The sequence below is a fragment of the Mus musculus genome, chromosome 6, assembly GCF_000001635.26.
Source record: "Mus musculus strain C57BL/6J chromosome 6, GRCm38.p6 C57BL/6J".
In the NCBI taxonomy this organism is placed as follows: domain Eukaryota; kingdom Metazoa; phylum Chordata; class Mammalia; order Rodentia; family Muridae; genus Mus; species Mus musculus.
In genome coordinates, this window is record NC_000072.6 from 117,472,439 (window position 1) to 117,486,745 (window position 14,307).

Sequence of the window (14,307 nt, forward strand, 5' to 3'; positions counted from 1 at the left end):
TCACTTTCCCAGTGTTCTGCCCCAGCAGTGTACAGCCCCTCACTCCTTCAGATCCGGAAACAACCTAAATGACAAGGCCACAGGGCCTCTTCTTCAGTGGAAATGGTCTCTAGGGCACCTGAAACCCAGCACATTCACTCCATGTTAAAAACTGTCTGAAAGCACAGCTTGAACCTCAAGGAGATCAGCGAAACCTCAAGGATTTCTCAGAATTGGGAAACCTGACCTTAACCTCTGCCTTTTTTTTTTTTTTTTTTTTTTGCCATGCAGTAACATTCCCCTTTAATAGCCTCATGGGACCTCCAGTGGTGGTGGAGTGGGTTGCTTGGGCCTAGCGACCCAGGCCCATTGCCCACTTACCTGACAGTCAAGAATGAGAGGGTTGGGCAGCACTGGGGGTGGAGGGTGGGATGGGGGAGGATTGGGGCTAACCAAGCCAATTCATTTCCCATTCCTGCTCAGGGAATGGGGGAAGGCAGCACCTACCATAAACACGTGGTGGCCAAAAATAAACAAACAAATAAACCAGGCAGGGGTCAAGGCTATCCCATACATCCTACCCCAGCAGCCTCCTTGTTCAGTGGAACCTCGGGGTTGGGCTCCAAGAAGAGATGGTGCAGGCCATAAATTATGGAGTTTATCTTAAGGACTGGCTTCCAGTCCTCTCTGAGGACATTGAGGCAGACGTTGCCCTCCAGGTCAAGATTGGGATGATAAACCATTGTTTCACACATCACCTTAGGAGAGTCGTGTGGGTAACCCTGTCCCACCTAAAGCTGAATACAAACTTGCCACTCTTGTAGAAGCCTTCATCAGGACAGATCACCAGCTTGAAGTTGAGGAGGTCGTATGGGTCTGAGAAGCTGATGTCAGACCCAGGTTCAGTTCCTTAATGTCCTTCTGAAGCTGGAGCTGCACCTTCTTGCTGCTGCCCTTGGTGCCACCAGCCGACACCTCCTGCTGCTCCATGGAGAACAGCTTGATCATCCTGCTGCCCTGGGCCCAGGACCCCAACCACCCAGCCTTAATTTGCTCTGAACTCCGAGCATGTCTCTCTCTTGTCACCAATTATAGAGCCTGGGATTGTTCCTTTGCTTCTTCATAGCTAAGCCCCCCGCTTTGTGTTCATTTCGGCTTTTGTTCACTCAGGTGCATCCAAGATGACATTACAGAAATACTGCTGCCCGGTGTGAAAGAGATGGCCCCTTGGTTAAGAGTGATCGCGGCTCTTCAGAAGACCTCAGCTTGGTTCCCAAACCCACCTGCGACACACACACACACACACACACACACACACACACACACACACACACACAAATAGACCTTTTTTTAAAAACCAAAAAATAAATTTCCCTTCACCTACAAGCTTCCTAGGAACGGGGACTTTGTTTCGTGGTGTCTTACGTGGCATGTAAGTCTACTCATACTGGTCTGTTACTGCTCTTCATAGCTCTCTTTGCTAATAAGCTCCTGGCAGTATTTTCACAACATCCTCCTTTTTATGAAAATGGTCCTCATGGCCGTGTCTGGAGAGGGGATACATCTGGGCAGCAGCAGGGATGGTGGCATTTGTGCCTGCTTTTACTTGGCCCGTTTTCTGCGTTGTTCTGTGTTCAGTCTTTTATGTTGATTATAATTGAATTCTATTTATTAACTTAACCTGAATGATTTAATACATGAATGAGTGTAATTTGTATTTTTGTTCTTAATTCTATTACCTGGGTGCATGCTCTCTACTTTGGTATGCTTTTTTATTGCCTTTCGTCTTTCCTTAGGAACATTGCCTTTGCTTTCATTTTCTCCCATGCTTTGGAAGCGTATATCCGGTTTCAAATTAACTGCCACTTCCCTTTATGGTTTTCCAAAGCCTACATTCTTCTTTGTTTTTTTTTTCCTTCTAATTGCCAAAATCAAGAACATTTAATCACTTTATATTCTCCTGTTAAAGAGGAATTTTCATGTGGGTATGCCAGCGTGATGGCTCATCTCTTTGCTTATGTTTGTGTTATTTTTACAAAGTTATGGTTTAAATACCATTGTACCATCTAATTTAATATATTTTTAATTTTTAAGCAAACTTGATTCTTAATTAAAAAATCCATGATCCAGCTCTGTGTGTGTAATGAGCAAAATTTAAAGTGTGGTTCTCCACCAACCTACCCACAAAACTTTCAACCTCTCTAAAAGAAATGCAGAGACAAAGATGCAGCAGAGATGGAAGGAATGGCCAAGCAACAACTGGCCTAACTTGAGACCCATTCCATGGGCCAACACGCTAATCCCTGACACTATTAATGATACTCTGTTATGCTTGCAGGCAGGAGCCTGGCATAACTGTTCTCTGAGAGGCTCCACCAAGCAGCTGACTGAAACAGATACAGAGACCCACTGCCAAACATTAGATGGAGGTTGGGACTCTTAGGGAAGAACTGGGGGAATGATTGAAGGCCCTGAAGGTGATAGGAGTTTCACAGGAAGACCAACAGAGTCAACTAACCTGGACCTTTAGGAGTTCTCAGAGACAAAGCCACATACCAAAGAGCATACACGGACTGGACAGAGGCCGAGGCATTTATGTAGCAGACGTGCAGCTCAGTCTCCATGTGGGTCCCCCAACAACAGGAGCAGGGCTCTCCCTAAATCTGTTGCCTATCTGTGGAATCTGTTCCCCAACAGGCCTACCTTGTCTAGCCTCAGGGGGAGAGGATGTGTCTAACCCTGCAGAGAAATAGGGTCCTCATGTGTCATGGTTTCTTCACATATAAAAGCTTGACTTTGAGTAATTCTATCATACATTCTCCAAGGGACAAGGACTTTAGGTCATCTAGTCTGTCTCTTGTGAATGAACTAAATGTCTTTCCCTAGAAAAGTTCACAAGCCCCAGAATTCTCTTTATTCTTTTTAAAATGAATATCTTTGTTTTTAATTTGATTCCATGTGTGTATATGTGTATATACATGTGCGTGTGTACATGTACAGTGTGTGCGTGTGTGTTCATGTGTGTGGGGTGGGGGTGGCAGGAGGTTATGTTCATATGTCTGTTGGTGTTAGCCGAGGCTTGAAAAGAGCATCAGATCCCCTGGAGCTAGAGTTATAGGGAGAATAGGGAGGTGTAAACTGTCCAGTGTCGGGGCTGGGATTTGAACTCAGGACCTTAGCAAGAGTTGCAAGTACTCTTAACTGCTGAGCCAGCGATTTACATTTATATATATTTGAGACAGGACATCAGTGTGTAATCCTGATTGGCTTTGAGCTAGCAACTCTTCCTGCTTCTATTCCTAAAAGCTCGGATTATGGGTATATGTCACCACACATAGCCCAATTCATTTAAAAGTTCGTATTTTCTTCTCAGTAAAACTTTCTTCCCTGCTGTGACTTTTTTCTATGCATTTCTCTTAGCTGTATTTTATATCATGCCTGTTGGTTGTACGTTGGCCTTTCCACTCTTGACATCCATTACATTTCCTCCCATTTTCTTCTTTGTATATTCATTCTACTTCCTTAGCCCGGGTTTTCAACTCTGAGTCACTGGTGCTTCTATTGCCAGGTCTCCTCTGAACTGTTTATAGTATAGTATATAACTGTTTATTATACTATATTATGATGTTAATTGTAATATATATATAACTACATAAATGTAGTAGGTTACATTTGTTATTAATTGTATAAATGTTAATTATATAAATGTTACATTTATTCTGTAACAGAGGCCTTAGCATTCCCACATTTCTTCTAATTACCACCCAGTCATTTAGAAAGTCTCAGCCTGCCTCAGCCTCTTCCATGTAGTCATCTCTGATTCATAGACTTTATGATTCTCATATTTTATTCTGAGCATAGAACTTATACTTGACAATGTTTTTTTTTTTCCGTTGTAGGTGATACATCATTTCCCCCATTGTCTTGAGATAAGTGCGTCTTGTAGTCCCAGGACCTTCTCATTGTCTCACCAAAGTCACCAGAGAACAAGAAAGAAGGTCTCAGTATCTCCTCACTGTTCTTTAAGACCATAATAGAGCCAAGGACGCTAACAGCTGGGAACTGAGCATCTGCTTCTGTCCCCTGCAAGACTGAAGCGTGGGCCGCCTTCTATGCGGTCCCTAGCAGAGGCTTTCCTCACAGGACTGTCATTTGCTCCTGTTACTGAGTTGATCGGGACAGTCCTTATCCTGTATCACCCAATGAGCTGAATATAAAGAGGACAGTGTGTTCCTAGGCAGGCTGACAGTCACCGCTCTTCTTGTCTTCTGTGCTAGAGACCCTTCACACACAATGTCAGTCCCAGCAAGAGAAAGCTACGGCTTCTGCTTGCTTCCAATGCCTTTCCCATTGAGTCTAGTAACTAATGGCACAAACACTTTACCCGTGTAACAGTGTCCTTAGTAATATGTGGTAAGAGGGATGTTCCATTGAGTAGCTGGGCAAGGGAGAGTGTATACTGCCAGGAATACCATGGTTCCTTTTTGGGTTCTTTGTCTCTCTAATACAAGATTCTAGAAATAAATTTGTAAGAAAATGGAAGGACAATTTCATTAGAATTTCAGAGAAAAATCATAAGGCAGACGAACTCTAAATCTCAGCAGTTTCCAGGTGTAGTGAGATGAAAAGGAGAAGAGGATGAAGAAGATGAAGAGAAACAGGAGAAGAAAAGAAGAACAGGAGGAAGAAGAAGAGAAGGAGGAGGAAGAAGAAAAGAAAGACATACTTTCTGAGTTAGGACCCAAGAAAGCTAGCATGGTCAACAATAGAGGTCAGCAAGGAGCTGCGTGGCATGAGTGAGGGTGGATTTCAGAGAAATAGGAATAATAATAATAACAACAACAACAATAACAGCAGGGGAGCATGCCTAGGCTTTCAGCAATATTTTATTTTTATTTAAATGGTATCTACGCAATGTGTCTGTGTGTGGACATAATGTCTGTGTGTGCAGTGCTGGAGGGTTCAACAGAGGGAGTCAGATCCCTAGGAACCAGAGTTACAAGCGGTTGTGAGCCGCCCAACATGGGTGCTGGGAACTGAACTCTGGTTCTCTGCAAAAGCATCTCTCTCTCTCTCTCCCTCTCCCTCTCCCTCTCCCTCTCCCTCTCCCTCTCCCTCTCCCTCTCCCTCTCCCTCTCCCTCTCCCTCTCCCTCTCCCTCTCCCTCTCCCTCTCCCTCTCCCTCTCCCTCTCCCTCTCCCTCTCCTCCCTCTCTCTTGGTTTTTGAGACAGGGTTTCTGTAGCCTTGGTTGTCCTGGAACTTATTCTGTAGACCAGGTTGGCCTCAAACTCAGAAATCTGCCTGCCTCTGCCTCCCAAGTGCTGGGATTAAAGGCGTGTGCTACCACACCCAGCTCAGTACTGTCTCTTAGCCACTGAGCCACTCTCTAATCCCATGCTTAGGGTTTTTGGTCAGTATCTGAAAGTAAAAGACGGAAAGAAGAAAAAGTTGCTCTTTTCAAAGTGGGCAGGCTTAACTGTGCTGTGTTGAGGGAAGCTCCCTAAAGGGCCATCCCTAAAGGGCCATCCCAAGAGGCGGTCCTCTCAGAAGCAACAGTAAGTCTTACTAAGAAAATAATTGTTCTTCCCAGCCTTTTAGTACAGCTTGAGGTGACTCGGTCTTCCCAGGCAGTGGTATCCTGACCTGGTACTGACATCTCAGCTGGATTAATTATGAAAAGATGTGCTAATGATATGCAATATTATAATATTTGGGGCAGTTCACAATATCCTGTCTTTTTCCAGCTCCAGAGACCTAAGGAGGGGAAATTTGGAGTTTCCTCTTTAGTGTTACCAGGGAAAGGGGGGGGGGGGGAGTGTCCAAAGCTGACCATCAGGAGCAGGCCATCCTCAGTGCCATCTGAGGCTACTAATGCATGTCTGACTGCTTAACATCAGGGAAGATGTGAGTGTCTACAAAGGCAACTCATCTTACTGGGTAGGATAGTCACACATCTGGTGAACCCCTGGCTCCTAAGTTAGGGCAAAGGCAAGAGTCTCTTTTCTCTCCTTCTCAGCCTCATGTTGCTTCGGAGCTTTAGATTAGAGCTATGAATAAATCACTTGTGAAAGGTTCACAGCTGGGACAAATGAGCAAACCCCCTGCCTCCAGCACTGCAGGCTCTGCACCCTCTATTTCCTGGGAATTCCAGTAGAGGAGATTTATGTAAGCCTTGGTAGCAAGTTTCATTCACAGCCTGGCGTCTCCTATTGTGCATGCTTCATCTTCTTATATAACGTGTAAACTGCATCAAAGACTTCACTGAGTGATATATGTTACACATGAACAAAACGGTTTCAATTCAACATGGAAGTTTCAGAAAACGAACACCCTAGTACTTGATAAGGCCAGAAAAGTAGTTCCCAAGACCCTTCATGCTATCTGCTTCCTCAGGGCAGTGCAACGAATGTTCTGTTAAAGTTCTATTCGATGTTTTCATTGGGGTAGATTAGGAGTGGCTCTCACTATGATAACCAACACACGAGCTTACCTGAACCTATCTATCTCCTTCCAAGTGGTTGGTTGGTTTGTTTGCTTGCTTGCTTGCTTGTTTGTTTGTGGTGTGTGTGTGTGTGTGTGTGTGTGTGTGTGTGTGTGTTTTGAGGCATTATGGAATATAACAATCCTGTTACTTCACACATGTAGGACCATTCAGCAAACTTCAGGTAGAGACTGTGATTCATGGTACGTGGTACTCACAGCACTGTTGATTTATAGAGAGATAGAACGAGTGTCTTAATGGAAAATGCCGATTGCAGACCCCAAGTGGATCTCCGAGGGACTGTCTCAGGCATAGTGCCTTGTACAGGGATGTATTTTCGCTGCTCCATAAGGAGAACACTACATGTTCATGAGCTCATTCACTGGTGGAGACCTATCTCTGGCCCACATGTCCCATTCTGAAGATGCTGTCAGGTGTGGCAGATTCCTGCTCCACAAAGGCTGACATCAAAGGCAGTCGGCAGTTGCAACACCAGTGTTTGAAAAAGAAAATGCAGAAACCAAAATGGCCTTTCCTAACTTTCACTTTGGAATTTACCAAAGCCAGACCCAAGAAATGTGATGACATCCTAAAAGCCTGTGATTAATTCATGCTGGTCCCCAAGTCTTGCCCCTCAGTGCCACATGGTGAAGCAGTTACCACCACCTGGTTTTCCTCTCCAGCCAGACAGTACTTCTAAGAATTCCAGTCATCACAGAAGTGGAGATAGGCCTAAGTGTAGTGTGCCTTATATTACCATTATGCAAATCTCTCTAATCCACACCCCCTAAGGCTCCCTTGCATAAACAACCGTTTGTGCCCATAGATTATTTACACATGTAATTGATGGCCTTCCCCCCAGACAAATTGTTCAGTGCAGGGCTTCCAGCTCTGTCTCCTAATGTTTTTGCACAAGTAGGAGTCTGAGGTGGCAGGAAATGGCAGCTCCCTGGAGAAGTCATGGTGATAAATGGGGCCGTGTAAGGCTATTTACATACAGGAAACAATACACATAGAGGAATGAAGCCAATCCTCAATTTTCATGTTATTTTAAATCAATAACGCTGAATTTCTTTCTTTTTCTTTTTTTTTTCTCTGCCCTTTTGGCCAAATCAATATTTTGAAATGTAGATTCTTTTTGTTAAAAAGAACCAAGATTTATGAGACTAGTTTATTGAAATCGCTTAAAGTATATATGGGGCTATAATCAAGTGTGAGATTCTCTAGTGGAAAGCATAGAAGCTTTGCACAAACCAGAATACTGTGGGACCTTTCTGAGTACCTGGGAAGTAAGGAAGTGCTGATCTGTGCCAGAGGCACAAGAGGGTCTAAAAGGGCAGGCACACTGGCTGATCTTGTTCGGCGGGAAGGAAATTGGACTTTTCTGAGTGGTTCCATATAGCCGTGGGGGCTTGTAAGAGAAGACAGACTGGAATAGACAAATGTCTGCTAGTGATCTTGCCTCTCACAGCTGAACTGGGCCTGGATGCTCAAAACCTTATAATGTGCTCAGCAGAACAGAGCCTGAACCCCATGCATCTGCCTGCCCCTGGCCTCCTTATGCCATGACAAGACTATCCCTGCCCAAGTCCACAGTAGACTTCAAGTTTCCCCAGAGTGACTCTGTGCCCATGAGTATCACCATTCTTGGAATTTTAAGGCAGAGAGAGATCCAGGCTTCTGGAACTGGGCCTCATGCAGCTGTGCCAATTGTGGGTCATCAGGGAAGAGAAAGGCATTGTTGTATTGCAAGTTCGTTGTTATATGCCAACTGGGACAGGGGACATCTGGCTCTGGGCTCATCCTTCTTAATGTAGGAGTATTAATATAATCACTCGATGAGAGCTTTCATCTGAGTACTACAGAGCATCCTAATAGTGGTTAGCCACAGGCCTTCATCATTGACATTCTGGATGGTTACCTATGTCAGTATCTTACCTAACATGTTTACCCATGTCAGTAGAGCACAGTGGGGTTGTTAGTGACTTCCACCCCAAAATCAAGGGAAACCACCTTCAGTAAGAAAGCAGTCTACAAAACATCAACAAACATTCCTTAACCATGAGAAACAAGTATTTAGAAAATAAAATGTTAAACGACAACCATTTATGTTTTCAAGAGCAATAATAAAAATGTCTAGGAAAAACGAAATTTTAAAAGATAAAAGCTCAAATAAAAAGATAAAAGTTCTACCTGAGGAGTACAGGAGACCCGGTGCATCTTCATCTGTGCTCTTAAGATTTGTTTTTCTAGAAGTATCTCTGAAGTCCACTTGGAGTCGTTAGCATGTCAATTCAGTCAGGACGTGTCATGGGAACAAAAAGACAGTTGAAAGGTCAAGGCATGTTAGATACAAAACATCTTTTAAAGCTGTAGTAACTAAAGGTTTTCCTTTAAAGTAGGAGTTGACGTTAAAAACTGTCCAGAACTAAATCCATGTGGGATGCAGTCTACTGTGAAGGCAGAATTTAGATCCAGCACACAAACAGCAGCAAGAGAATGCCAAAGAGGTGACGGTGTCACCATAGTTCTTACTTCTCCAATGTTTGAATAAAGCCCAGGAATCAAAGCTGCAAATTGCAAACCTATCAGATGAGGAAGGTGAATTAAACACAACCTTTCCTTGAGAATGTGTTTGAAACAGACACAGAAGGTGGTACAGCCAGCAAGAAAAACAGATGGGCAGAACGATACATTTGACAACAAAAAAATATAATTAAAAAAAAATGTAAAGGGTCAATAGAGAAAATGCAAAAGAAGATAAAAAGATACAAAGAAGAAAAATCTTAATACATATAAAACTCTGCAAATCAGTTAAAAAAAAAAAAAACCAAAAAGCACAGAACAAAAAGTTCAGAAAAGGCATTGAGAAGTTTACATATATAAAAATGTGAGTTGAAAAAATTTTTAGAAGCTCACCATCCCTCAATGATCAGGTATATTCAAATTAAAATAGTATTTAATTACATGCAACTGGGGCCATATGCAGAAATTTAGCTGATATGATAATATGCTTTTTAATCCATTTCAGTCATTAAGAAGTTCTCAGATTTCAGATCTTCAGACATGACTTGTGCATGTTCATGAGTCCTAAGAACAATTTTATTGGCTCTGGCTTCAGTAACATTACAAAGGCTAGTTAGTATCTGACAGGTGAAAAGGACCTGGAGAAATTACAGATGGTCCCATAGTGGAAGAGAGCATAGCCACAAAGGCGGATAAATCAGATCTGCATACCTGCTATGGTACGAGGTCTGAGTCTCCCACAACATGCTGCAGGTTCAAGTCTCGGTGTGGTAAGGCAGCAGAAAGGAAGCTAAGAGCTGAGGCATTGCTCTCCTGAGGGATTAACTTGGTTTTCGAGAGATAGTTACTTCCCCATAAAAGCTGTTCCTACAAAAGAGTAAGCCTGGCCCTAATCCTTCCTGCATTCCTGTGTGCCATGTGATCTCCCCATTTTTCAATGTTCTCCCACCAGGATACTATGTGCCATGTGGTAAGGTACCAAGAAGACTCTTATCAAACAGTAACAAATGGGCCATTTCATCTTGGACTTCCAGCTTCCAAAACTGTGATAACTAAACAGACTAATTTTTTTCTAGTATAAGCTGTCATGCATGTTTTATTGTAACAATAGATAATAGAATGATAAAATATCATAATAGAGAAGGTATTTGAGAATAATTGTAAAATAAAGAGCAAGTACAACATTCAGAGTGCCCTCAACTTTGTAGACAAATGACTGTAGTGGGTATTAAGTGCTTAAAACATTTTTGAAAAGATTATGTAAGAAAATTCGGAGTAGCTACTTTACGTAGTAAACCTTAAAGAAATGGGGACTCAGAGGAAGAGTGTGTGTCCTTATTCTGTGATTTATTGTGCATTTGAAATGTGTCATCATATAGTTATTGTCTCAACTGAAAAAGCAACTTAATAAGTCTGACAAGATGGTCAAGAGGTAAAGCACTTGCCACACAAGCCACGTGACCTGAGCTCAGTCACTAGGGCCCACATAAAGGTGGAAGAGAACTGACGCCACAAAATTGTCCTATGACTTCTGCATGCACACCATGGCATATACACACACACACACACACACACACACACTCACACATACACACATTCGCTCACATATACATACTTACCATGCACACACAATAAATAAATCTTGTAGAAGAGATTCCATATTCCTAAGACCCTCTTCTTCTCAAATTAATATAAAAATACATCAGTTTATACAGTATTCTTTCTAAAAAAGTAGGTAATATTCTGATCACTTTTGTAATATAGTCTTTAAAATGCAAAAGTGTGATCTTAGCCATGGATTTCACCCTTTTGGGACATGGGTTTAATGTTCTATTTTAGTGACATAGCTAAGCTTGCCAACTCACTAATAGCCTGAGTCCGTCTGACTCCCCAGGGTTGTGTCGCCAGTCTGCAGGGCCTCTGGCAGCTCTTTCCCGTGACATGAAGGGTTCTGAATGATCATTTCTTCTCACCTGGGAAAGGGCTTGCTCTCTGCGGGAGCTCAGTGCACCAAGCTAATGGATTAAGCAGCCCCTGCACACTCTGGTTTCATAGCAACCAAGAAATACAGGTCAGTGATCCTGACACACCTTGTACTGACACATTTTCATCACCTTCTGTCCCTTGGATGACATACCTCCTTTTGGTCATATGTCCTCCAGCAGTGATGATCTTCCTGCCCCAACCACAGCCCCTCACCTCATTTTGAGCAGGGGTCTAATGCATCCTCATCAGGCTAACACAATCATAGCAGCTCCCTGAAGAGGTCAGATGAGCTGTCTTAGCTGCCCTGCATCTCCTGAATGACTATACCATGCTGAGACCCATCTCTCCCAGGTCCTCTCAAGTATATGGAGAAATACCCAAGTGACTTCTGGGTAGGTTAGAGACAGCCACTCCCTGTGCAGTATCTCACCCACTGTCCGCCATCACTAATCCTTTGTATGTCTTCCTTCCCGTTTAATTCCATCATGTATTCATTCATCGAAAGCCAGGTGGTGGTAACTGCTTCACCATGTGGCACTGAGGGGCAAACCTGCACTGTTTCCCTAGGCTCCCTGCTTGCCCCCATTCCTGTCTGTTAGTTGGCCTTGTCTTTATCTATCACCTTCCTTAATATCCATGTGGGTTACACACTGATCTCCATGGTGCCATCTCCTTGAGATCTGTTCTGTAGGCCTGGTTGGAATGCCTTCACCTTGAAAGACCGACCCTATTTCAGGCTTTTGAAATCTGTCAGATCCCAAAGACACCTGAGGAAAATGGCTGAGGTGCCCATTGGCACACCAAAGCACTCCTGGGCCTCAGGATCGCTCAGTACCTGTGGCTCCTCCGTTCTCTTTTCATCTCTAGCCCGCTACCCAGGTGTCGTAATCAGGGTTTCTATTCCTGCACAAACATCATGACCAAGAAGCAAGTTGGGAAGGAAAGGGTTTATTCGGCTTACACTTCCATACTGCTGTTCATCACCAAGGAAGTCAGGACTGGAACTCAAGCAGGTCAGGAAGCAGGAGCTGAAGCAGAGGCCATGGAGGGATGTTCCTTACTGGCTTGCTTCCCCTGGCTTGCTCAGCCTGCTCTCTTATAGAACCAAGACTACCAGCCCAGAGATGGCCCCACCCACAAAGGGCCTCTCCCCCTTGATCACTAATTGAGAAAATGCCTTACAACTGGATCTCATAGAGACATTTTCCCAACTGAAGCTCCTTTCTCTGTAATAAGTCCAGCTGTGTCAACTTGACACAAAACTAGCCAGTACACCAGGGGTTTCTCTTCCCTTCCTCCAGCTTCTTTTTCCTCCATTGTCCTGCCATTTCTGCATGCCCTCTCTCGGTCCCACTCCTTTTTCTCCTTGGTTCTCTGGGATCACTCCTGGTTTTCTTGGTCCACCTGTTCACACCCCCTCTCTTCTCTTCTCTCACTCTCCCTCCCCCTCTTCTTGTGGCTCAGTTCAGCCTAGACCCTCCCAGATGCCTCTGACTGATTTTATTTTGACAATAAAATGCTTCTCTTCAACGATACCTTGAAGGGCCATGTCCTCGTTTTTTATCCAAGTCCCACCACTCAAATAGGATAACTTTGAAAGCTTTCTAGAAAGAACTGAAATGATCAGAAGTTAAATATAACTCTCGAGATGTCCAAAATATAAAAGCTAAAACAAAAATAGAAATAAGATGATCTGAAAAGGACCAGTAAAATCTATGAACTATTTTTTGGTCAGAAAAATGGTAACAGAAGACATGGCATTATGTTTTTCAGTATGATGAAATATGATTGCCAACTATAATTCACTCTCCAGCAAGAATATGTTCAAGAAAAGCCTAAGTTGTTTGCATTTCCTAGCCACTGACTATAGACCAGCAAGAAACAAGTTGATCAAGTGTCTGTGTAGGATGTCAACTCTTTTGGGGGTATGCCCAGGAGCAGTATAGCTGGGTCATATGGTAGATGTATTTCTAGCCCTTTCAAAATTCACTACTGATCTCCATAATGGCTGCACACGTTTGCAATCCAACCAACCAACAGCGAGCAAGCCTTTCTCTTTCCCCACATCCTTGCTAGCATTTGCTGTCATCCGTTTTCCTAATGATGGATGAGTGATAAAGATTAGTAGTTTTGTTTTAAGTAATGTCTTCCAAAGATGATACGTGTTGTGGAAACAAGACTGGAAGCCAAGAACTCTATGGTCTTAGTCTTAGAGTAGGTGTGTATGCACGGCAAGGAGCACAGCATCTCAGGAGCAGGCATAAAGAGAGCGATGGAGCTTGATGCTTTCACAGTCAGGAGAAGTAGAATTCTGGAGTTCAGGAACACTGAACAACTTGCCAAAGACCTTTGGATGATGCGTGGAGCCCAAATGAGGCTGAAGCAGGTGAGAGACAGCTGCTTCCCCACAGCACATTTGCAAACCACTGCGGACTCTTGGGTTTGAGTGTAAGCCCTTCCATGTCAACAGTCTCAATGGTTTATTTTGAATATTATTTAAATGTAATTTTTCCTTTTTTTTGTTTTTCTTTGTATATGTTACTTGAGCAAAATAATGGACTTCACTGAGATGTTTTCAAACATTTCTATCATGTCCTTTGATCATATCGCCCTCTCTCATCTCCCTCCCCTGACCTCTTCACTCTCTCCAAATACTCTCCCTTTAACTGGATCTGTTTGCTTCTTTAATCCAGATTTTACATATAAGCAAAAACATGTGTTATTTGTTTTCCTGAGTCTGGCTCATTCAGCTTAACATTATGATTTGTCCCATGAATTCCCCTACAAATATGGCTGAATAGGAACTTAACTGTGGATATATTTGCTCCCAAAATTTATATTTTTTGCATGAAAAAAAAATCTTGATTATTTTATCTGCACAGAAGTTCAGGTGGAAAAATATCTCTTTCTTCATTTGAAATGTATATGTACTCTAGTCATATTTTTAATTTGAAATTAAAATATAATTACACCATTTTCCCATTCCCTTCTTAAGTATTCCTAAATATATACACACAATCTGTCTAGCCCGTATCATACTCGTATACTTTTTTAATTTAGAATTTTTGAGAATTTCATCCATCATTTACATTCTTCATTTCCATCTTCACTGCTTCCCCTCCAACTTCTTCAGTGCCCTTCCTCTTAAATCATGACATCTATAATTGTTCCTATTACACACAACGTACACACACACATATACACACTTATTAAGCCCAGTTAGTTCTTCTCTTATGTACAGGATTTTAGGATGGCCACTTGATTGGGTGACCTATCAGGAAGCTTTTCCTTGGAGAAGACCGGTTCTCCTTTTAACCAGTCATTGGTTGCCTATA

At 42.9% G+C, this 14,307-nt stretch overlaps 1 pseudogene; it reads right to left on the reverse strand.

Annotated features, from left to right (window-relative positions):
* Window positions 1-542: 542 nt before the first annotated feature.
* On the reverse strand, window positions 543-987 carry Gm6227 (annotated as a pseudogene).
* Between the last annotated feature and the right edge of the window lie 13,320 nt (window positions 988-14,307).